Here is a 9,423-nt window from a genome sequence, read left to right as displayed (position 1 = left end):
CCTGCGATTGGCTGGCAACCAGTTCAGGGTGTACCCCGCCTCCTGCCCGATGACAGCTGGGATAGGCTCCAGCACGCCCGCGACCCTAGTCAGGAGAAGCGGCTCAGAAAATGGATGGATGGATACACTGCAGTTTAAGCTAAGAAACAAGTACAACTTTCCTGTCCGAAAAGTTATATAATTTGTTTTCCGTACTTCATAGGGACACAATTTGTGCTTGGACAAGGTTTTCGTAAAGCCCCCGAAAGCATTGACTTGCACATCATAGCGTTATTAATAGCAACTTTTCCCAAAAGCCTCGATGAGTCGGCAGCAAGGGAGAAAAGTGCACTGTTCTGCATCCTGGACTGAGGGTTTTTTTTTTTCCTTCAAAGTGGAGCTCAGCACAAAATAAAAAAAAAAAAAAAAAAAGACTACAGATGACTGGAACTGATCAATGCAAGGTCAGAACAAGGAAGGCTTGACTTGATGGATCTGGGAGTAGGTGATTTTTTTTTTTTTATACACTACATGATCTGTGCTACGGTTTCAGCAGTTGCTATTGATATACAAACATTAATGCAAAATCCACAGCCATACTTCCTCCATCGCTGTTTCTTCCCTCCGGCTGTCTACTTTGCATCATTTGCAAATGTACAGTATGCAGGTGCACTGGCGGTTGCGAGAGTTGTGAGATAAGTTTGGATTTGGATGTTTGTGTGCATCAAATACGCACGCGCACACACACATTTTCGCCATTCACACAGGACGTAAACATCTGTGTCTGTTCACAAACACACATCATGTAAACCCCTTGATATACACAAAGGATGGAAATATAGGTCAATTAATTAAAAGCATCACATATTATGTTTGTCAATTTACATACACACAACAACAGGCAGTAAGTATCACATATATACAGTAAATATACGTATGTTAAAGCTGTATGACCCTCCCTTATTAATCTTCCTCACACTCCGATTAACCTCTACCATACACTTTCTATACTCCGAAACACTTTAAACCTTGTAAACTCCTTACCATACAGTAATGCACAGCAGTAGTGTACACTATGTACATTTTATTCCTTGTAACATATCTTTTAATGACTTGCTCTTTAGTTTTCTTTTAGACGAGGAAGTGTTTATTTTACCACACAAAAAAAAATTTACAGCATACACTCATCCCGTGATATGGTGAATTATGCATGATATGACTGAAAGTTTTTTGGGTTTGTTTTTTATACTCATCTGTCTTTCCATTTACATACACAAAATGTAAACATCTGTTGGTTAACTCACATACTGTAATCTAATGTAAACATCTGCTACTTCAGCCGCATGCAGTATGACGTAAACACCCATCTTTCCATTGCCAAACACTAACAACATAAGTAAGCAGTGTACACTCGATAACAGGATGTACTGTATGTTGGGATTTCCCACAGCCCAGCATCCACATCTAATTAATAAAGGAGTTCACCGACCAAGATGCTTGATCTGTGCAAGAATTTGCAAGAAAACAAAGACCAAGTGGGCGCATCAGTAGAGAGCTGGATGGCACAGGGAACGCAGCCAAGACCAAAATCTGCTGCGCTCGGCCACACTCGCCTACCCCGTCGTGTTCCCCGCAAACACTTTACATCGGCAGCGTTCAAAGTGAAATGCGAGCATGTGCGCAGAAACAGCGAGAGGCCGTTAACTGCTGACCCGAACGGCACAGGCTGTGGATCTCGTTCTCGGAATCGCTCCTAGCGCTCTGTCCTTGTAGAAAACTGGACCTTTTTGCTGCTTTTTAAATAAACTGGAGGTCTGAAATAACAGACCTCCAGTGAGTCTTAGACATTTGTTACCAGTAAAATCAATAGGTGAACATCCCTTAATCTCAGATCTTAAGATCATCCATATCGGACCGTCATGTAATAAAATCCTACATAAACACAACAAATGACAAGCTGATTCCTGGCTCAAATTGGTGCAGAGGTACCAATCTGATCATTCACACGAGTCCGTATGCCCCCGCCCCCCCCGCCCCCGCCCCCACTGGCTGGAATGGAGGGTGCAGGTGGTGGTATGCAGGGAGATTATGAGGTTAGAATTAACATACATTACATTTCATAAGCGCAAAGACGTTTTTTTTTTTTATGGCAATGGTAGTCAGATAATGTTTTCATATGATGTCAGAGCAAAATTTGGAGGAGTCCACATCTAATATTAGTTTGTCATGATGTTGTTGTTATTGTTACTTTAGGCTCCGCCCATCCCGTCCTTATGATTTTTGGGTACATTTTTTAGCTTTCCCCCACTTCACCCAAAATCCAAATATCCAAATAATATTTTGCTTGTAGTGTATGGAAAAACTGGTCTGCTGGGATACATGGACGACAATGACTGCATTTCGACCTTAATATGACCTTAATATTATCCATGCATCAAAAACTGCAGACAGGGAGTCACAAAGTACCACCCTTCCCTTTCCCTGCCCCTAAGCGGGGTAATAATGGCTGACAACCAGGTATAATTGCGGCGCTGTTTGTCGCTAATCAAAGGTTGAGGGGGCTGACATTTTCTTGGTGTGATCTGCGGAGGACGAGGCTGATTTTGTTGAAATTGCGTCAAAAGGTCAAACCGAGGCGGATGCTGACTTTACGTCTGATTGCGTTCCCAGTAATACACTGTAGTAGAGCTCTACAGATCTCTGTGTTTAATTCGATTTTCTTCTCATTTTTCGCCAGTCTGGATTTGTGTCAGTCAATACAGAGCTTATCGGTCAGCATCTACAAGCTCGCGGGTTGTAAAATATTGCTTTTGTCTATGCAAGCCACTTTTCCCTGATTGCTTTTGTACAGAAAAAGCCCCAAAATTCCCAAGAGGGGCATTCTGTATTCCACTGTTCTGCTTCTGCCGCCGCATTGCTGCACTGCACAGCAAATGGAGGTATGGCCCAATCTCATTAACAATCTTTGGCATTTTTTGCCGCATTGATTAATTAGGCGCAGTCAGTCAGGTGTTTCTAAAGCGCAGTTGTGCATCCTTGCAAGTAGAAGTCCTGCTTTATTTTTTAAAGAACTCATCCACACTGAGAAATGAAACCTTTTATGGAGCCTCTGAAGCTAGAAAGAATTTAGTTGTTTGGTTTTTTTGGGTTATCCATCGACATATTAGGTCATATTGACCGCATAGTTACATATTCAGTTAACCCTCATTTGGGTGCTGATTTGTACGTGTGAGAGACTGAAAAGCAAGATGAAAAAATTGGGTGAAAAACAAAGCAACATTTTGCCTTAATTTTTCTTACACTTTGGAAAGCCAATATATGCCTTTGTTTGCGCTTTGCCAAGATAACAAACAAGACAAAACATTTTGCCTTCGCTTGCATTTTGCCAAAATAACACAGAGGAAGCAACATATCTTTCCACATTTGTACTTTTGAGAGATAACAAACAAACAGATGACAAATGTTTCACTTTGGCATGATGACAATCACATAAACATTGGAAGTCTGTCCTCGGAGAAGCTTTTCCACAGAGAAGGGATTTGCCGCATATTCCGACATCCCTGTTGCCTGCGGGCCAAGGTCTCTGCAGCTTCCTCTCTTGGTTGAAAGAAAACTCGACTCACGCATTGTTATTATTATTTCTCCTCCATGTCGGTTCAAGAACCACGTTGATTTTCTTTTAATGTGTGACACACAATGGCTGAGGTCGAAATCATTTGCAATTGAATGTCCTTATTAAGTCCTGTACTGGGTGCGAGTAACATTCAGGCTTCAGAATAGAATGACCGAAGACAACAACAACCAAAATCCGTTGTAACCTGGGAAGAAAAGCCAGTCCAAAAAGCAATAACAAAGAAAAGAAACACCTTTCGGAACCTGGCTGGGGGACCTCAGGGTTTATAATGCAAAAAAAGAGTATAGAAGATCCTCATGAGGAAAAATGGGATAAACAAAGATAAAATGATAAGGCAAAAAGCAAAAGAAAACAACAACACCTTTTGTAACCTGGAAATAAGCAAGGAGAAAAAAGTGCAACAAGCAATCACAAAAAGACAACAACTACACATGCTGGAACAATGGGGGGGCAGGGGGGGGGGGGCGGGGGGGGGGGGGGGGAGAGAGAGAATGCAAAAGACAAAATTGGGGAAAAAGAGAAGAGCGCAAAAAGCAGTAACAAAAGACAACAACACTTGTTTGGAACCTGGCAAGTAGAAAGGCAAACATACAATGGAAACTGGGTCTAAACAAAGAGAAAAATTCATATTCAATTCAATAACCAAAAAACAGCAATACCGACAGGAACATGCTTGGGTAACCTGGGAGGAAACGAGGACACAAGCAAGAACAAAAGACAACAACACTTGATAGAACTCTGTAAACAAAGTGAAAATATAATGCAATAGCAAAAGACTCCTTGGTTAACCTGGTTAGGTAACCTGGGTAGAAACAAAGACCAAAAAAACAACAAAAATCAAGAACAAAAGACACCAAGAGATGCCGCTTTGTGGGCAAAAGTCAACAGATTCTTGGATGCAGAGTTTCCAGTGCTCCCATCAGGCAGTGAATGAATGCTGCCAGCGCCCAGAGGGGTTTTGCGCCCCGATGGGTAACAAGTGTTCTTCCCATGACCACCGTCGGGCTCGATTGTTTTAATCTGCGTGGTTTTACCATAGGCAGTAATGTAAAGCCAATTATTTCTTTCCAGGCCTCAAACTGACGCCATCTTCAAATCTTTATTACCGCTCCAGATGATGTAATCATAAGCACGGCGCGTGCATCCATCCGTGTTCCACGTTGCCCTCACTAGGAATGAGCTGAAGTATATCCCAGCTGACTTTTGGCAAGAGGCGGGGTATACCCTGAAGTGGTCGCCAGCCAATCAGAGGGCACATGGAGAAAAACAACTACTCACATTCACGCAAACCTCGATGCAGCTCTGCTTACCTTTGGGCTTTGGTTTGACATCAGCAGGGACGTCGCACCCATGTTTCAGACAGTCCGGCTTTGAAGGTGGATCTGCATCTGATGATTGCGTGGGCGGAGAAAACAGAGTGTGTGGGGCGGCAGTTATTATGCAAATGAATCCTACTGTTACATCACAGTGGGGTCAAAGTGCAGAACATTTTCAGAAATTGGCAGAGAACAAAAGATTTCCTCGGGTGTTTGAATTCACACTTGCTCAGCTACGTTTTGCATACAAGCCATTAAAAAAATCCGTTTTCCATAATAAAGAGCATGGTTATATTTTAACTGGAAGGCTTGGAAACAGGTGAACCTAAACATGTGACCAGTGAGTGTTTGTTATTATCGATAGACGCAACACTAAACATCGGCAAAGACGTGCAGTTAAATGGGAAAGCCCTCCCGAGTCCCTCCGACTCCATTACATTTAAACTAATCCAATTGGAGCGCTTAATGGCCTCATGACCGGGCGCTGTGCTTGGTAAGACAGACGCACATCATTTTTACTTTATGGACTCTTTGCACTAAACACAACGGCTGGATTTACACTCCAGGGCTTAAGGGCGCAATTACTTTTTAACCCTTGTGGTCTGTTTTTTGTTTTGTATTTTTACTTTGGGCTGTATTACAGTTTGTTGCATGACATTTTGCTGGAAATGTTATCCTTCGTATCAAGAGGAGCCAGATGAGGTGGCTCGGGCATCCGGTTAGGGCGCCTCCCTGGTGATGTGTCCCGGGCACGTCCCACAACTGAGGACACACTGGAAAGAATGTCGCCCGGCTGACCTGGGAACGCCTTTGGATCTCCTCCAGAAGACCTGAACGAAGTGGCTGGGGAAAGGGAAGTTTGGGCTTCCCTGCTGAACCTGCCGCCCCCGCGACCCAACCCCGCATAAACGGAAGAAAACTGACATTTTTGCGAGCTGCAGAGCCCCAAAGTGGAACTCCACTGAGGAGCAATTTGCTTGAAATGAATTCAGGATGTATGCACGTTCATCTTTAATTCACCCTTTTTGTTTTTATCTTATGCTTGCTAAATTGCGCCCCGTTTGCTCTTTACAGTTGACATCGGAGGTCATTTTGCCAGGTGGGACTACAAAGAGAGATCGGCTCTGCTGTGTTTAAATGGGGATTAAAGCCAGTTAAAAGTGCACTGCAGGACTTCCTCCAGACACGTCATTATAAAAGCAAAGGCATCCACACTTTCTCTAACTTTCAGGTCTCTCTGACAAGGAAAATGCAGCTATTATATAAGATCACGCTTTCCGTCAATCACCTTTTCTTTTTTCTTTTTTTTTAGAGCCGCTGAAGAAAATGGACCAATCCGTGGATTAGACAGTAGTAACAGTTAACATCTTACTTCATAGTCACTGTTGTTTACATACAAAAGCAAAGCTAACCAAAATAATTAGTGTGAGCATTTTCCGCATGGTTTGTGTTTTAAAGGTGGTCTTATATCATGTGGAGGCTGCTGTATTAATGCTGTGTGCATGTTTATTCTGGAAGCTGTTCCTATTTTTTTGTTTTGTTTTTCCCCAGGCCTCATCCCCGTCTTAAAGGGCCAGTACGGTTAAAACCAGTAAAAGTGTCAGGTAATATTTAATGGCATTGTGTGATGACATAAAAAAAAAAAATAAGAGAATCCTTTCTAACTATTATGTTTTACTACTGCAGTGTGTGTAGGTGTGTGTGTGTGTCTGAGAGGATACTAATACAGTAGATGTCAAACACCTGCAGGAAGGATGCAAGCCCCGGCTGCCACCAGGGAGGTCTTACCTCTGACTCCATCTTATCAGCCCCCGCTGCCCTTGAAAGCAAAGACCCTGCCTCCCACAATGAACAGGGTCACCGGGCTGGGGGGCATCCGAGTGGAAACAGGCGGGCAGCGGCTATCTCCCACAACGTGAGAGGCACACACACTTCCATATGTTAAAATCTATTGACAGTATTTTGAACAAAGAGATGATTGTGAGGCAAATGTGAGCTCTCCATTGTGTGACGGGCGTTACTTGGGCATTGAGCAGCTGCCACAGTGCCTCACTATCAGTGTTTTTCGGGAGCCTTAAAGCAGTGCAATCATTTTTTTTTTTTTAAAGCATAAACAAAACATTAAGTTAAAAGCTCCTAAAAAGTAATATTAAACATTTGTTTTTATTGTTTTCAGAAAATGTTCATGGCCCTCTGAGGATCTTATAAAAAATAGAAATGCCATGTTACAGTGTGGTAGTTGTATGAAGGCATGGAATATTTTTTATAGTCTGTTTTTTTTTTATTATAAAATTGGAGGAGCCACCTTTTTTTTTTTTTTTTTTTTTTTTGGGGGGGAATCCAAAAAGGTTACTGGGACTGTAAAATGTTTGCCCACTGTTCAGTTAAAGCAAGAGGAAGCTAACAAAAATGTAAAAAGGTTTTCCCGTCCATTTTAAAGGGGCGGTACCTTTAAAAAAAACAAAAAACAAAAAAACAAATGGAAAAACGTTACCGCAGCTCTCTCTTAAGTGGTTCATTTGAGCTCACCTTTTTATTGGAACCTGGTTCTTTATCATTATACAGCATCATTAAAAAAAAAAAATTAAAGATGGAATTTTATTATTATTATTTGTATTATTATTACATTGTGTCTGTATAAAAACTCACACATTCCTAGTTGAACTGTCAGCCACTGCGGTCATTTCAAGTTAGCCACCCTGCGAAAGACGAGGTCAGAATGTTTCATAACATTGTAAAATAAATACTTTATGGTTGTTTTAGTGTTCAAGCACTGGCCTGCGCCCAGATGCTAGCACACAATCTCAACACCATCAATATCTTGACTTGTAAGGTGATTCTGGACTGTAGTCAAAAGGTAATCAGCAAAATCTAGATTATGGTTGTGGGTTTTTTTCAGCGTCTAACTGAATTAATAAAAGATCAGATCAGGCGTTAAAACGATCCTCTGCTAAGAATGAATTTTCCCTCAGGATGATTTCTTTTTTTTTGTCAGTGCAGCGATTTAGAAACACTGGAGTGTGAAGCGGCTCTTTCAGTACAAGGGGGAATAAACTGCCGGCGAGAAGAAGACGAAGAAGGGAAAGGGGATAAAAAAAATTACAAAAATAAAAAAGCTCCCACAGACTTTGCTGTGTAATCTTGTCATTGTAGTGAGACACAATGACAAGATTACAATTGCATGCGTTATTCTGGGGTCACTTTGCAACTCAAAAATCGTGTTCTTTTTGTCCCTTCTCTCTGTTTTACCGCACTACAAAAAAAAGTCTTAGCATCTAGAAGTAGCCTGTTTCAATTGTAGACATGTTTTAAGCTTTTCTTTGGAAAAAAAGCAAATAATCATAGCATCTACCGTATGTATTTTCAAAAGCGCTTATGAACTAGCTGGTCAATCGCAGGACATATATGGACAAACAACTATTCACACCTATGAACAAGTTAATCATCAATTAATTAAAAATGCATGTTTTCCGAAGCAGAGATTCGAAACCCGAACCTCATGCCTAATCATGTCATATATAAATAATAATAAATACCAGTGATGGCCATTTGACTTGTTTATCCTTGATACATTTTTAAATGAACAATTACATATAGTAAGACAGTAATAAAAAATTAATGATTATTTTTCTCGCGGCGGCACGGTGGACGACTGGTTAGAGCATCAGCCTCACAGTTCTGAGGACCTGGGTTCAATTCCCGGCCCCGCCTGTGTGGAGTTTGCATGTTCTCCCCGTGCCTGCGTGGGTTTTCTCCGGGCACTCCCACATCCCAAAAAAACACATGAATTGGAGACTCTAAATTGCCCGTAGGTGTGAATGTGAGTGCGACTGGTTGTTTGTATGTGCCCTGCGATTGGCTGGCAACCAGTTCAGGGTGTACCCCGCCTCCTGCCCGATGACAGCTGGGATAGGCTCCAGCATGCCCGCGACAGTCGATAGCAGATGTTTGGCTCAGAGTTCTGAGGTTCTGGGTTCGAACATCGGCTCCTGTGTGGAATTTGCACGTTCTTCCCCGTGCTAGCATGTTTTTTTTTTTTTTTTCTACTCTGGCTCCCTGGAACATCCTAAAAAGATGCATGGTTGTCTAAAGGTTTGAATATAAATGGGTGTTCATCTATAGAGGTCCTGATTGGCATCAATTATCCATTGACCGATGTCTCTGAAAAATTATCCTGAGCGATTATCCTTTGGTGTGAGGTGTGTTAAGTGATTTTTTTTTCCCCCCTCTGCAACCTGCTCAGAAAAGGTTTGTGGCCAAAAATCGTAAACGTTAAACCTGTTCAATATTTACGATTGCAAATTCTTGTGTAGCTAAATGTGTTATGAGTAAAACCTGTGTACCATTACGTATCAGTCTTTATTGTGCTGATATTTGTTTAAGCTGGGTACACATACACCGATAATCGGGCCAAATTTGAGCATTTTTCCTCTCTTACAATTAAAGTCAGCAAAGGCTCAATTATCTTACAAAGATTATCCTGAGCGATTTCTA

At 41.8% G+C, this 9,423-nt stretch overlaps 1 long non-coding RNA gene across 1 annotated transcript; it reads left to right on the top strand.

Annotated features, from left to right (window-relative positions):
• Positions 1–4,102: 4,102 nt before the first annotated feature.
• On the top strand, positions 4,103–6,904 carry LOC133470045 (uncharacterized). Its single transcript, XR_009785841.1, has 3 exons — positions 4,103–5,924; positions 6,004–6,533; positions 6,679–6,904. It is a non-coding gene; the product is annotated as an uncharacterized LOC133470045 (long non-coding RNA).
• Positions 6,905–9,423: the final 2,519 nt, after the last annotated feature.

The sequence above is a fragment of the Phyllopteryx taeniolatus genome, chromosome 20 (assembly GCF_024500385.1).
Source record: "Phyllopteryx taeniolatus isolate TA_2022b chromosome 20, UOR_Ptae_1.2, whole genome shotgun sequence".
In the NCBI taxonomy this organism is placed as follows: Eukaryota; Metazoa; Chordata; class Actinopteri; order Syngnathiformes; family Syngnathidae; genus Phyllopteryx; species Phyllopteryx taeniolatus.
This window is presented reverse-complemented; position numbering and strand designations above follow the sequence as displayed.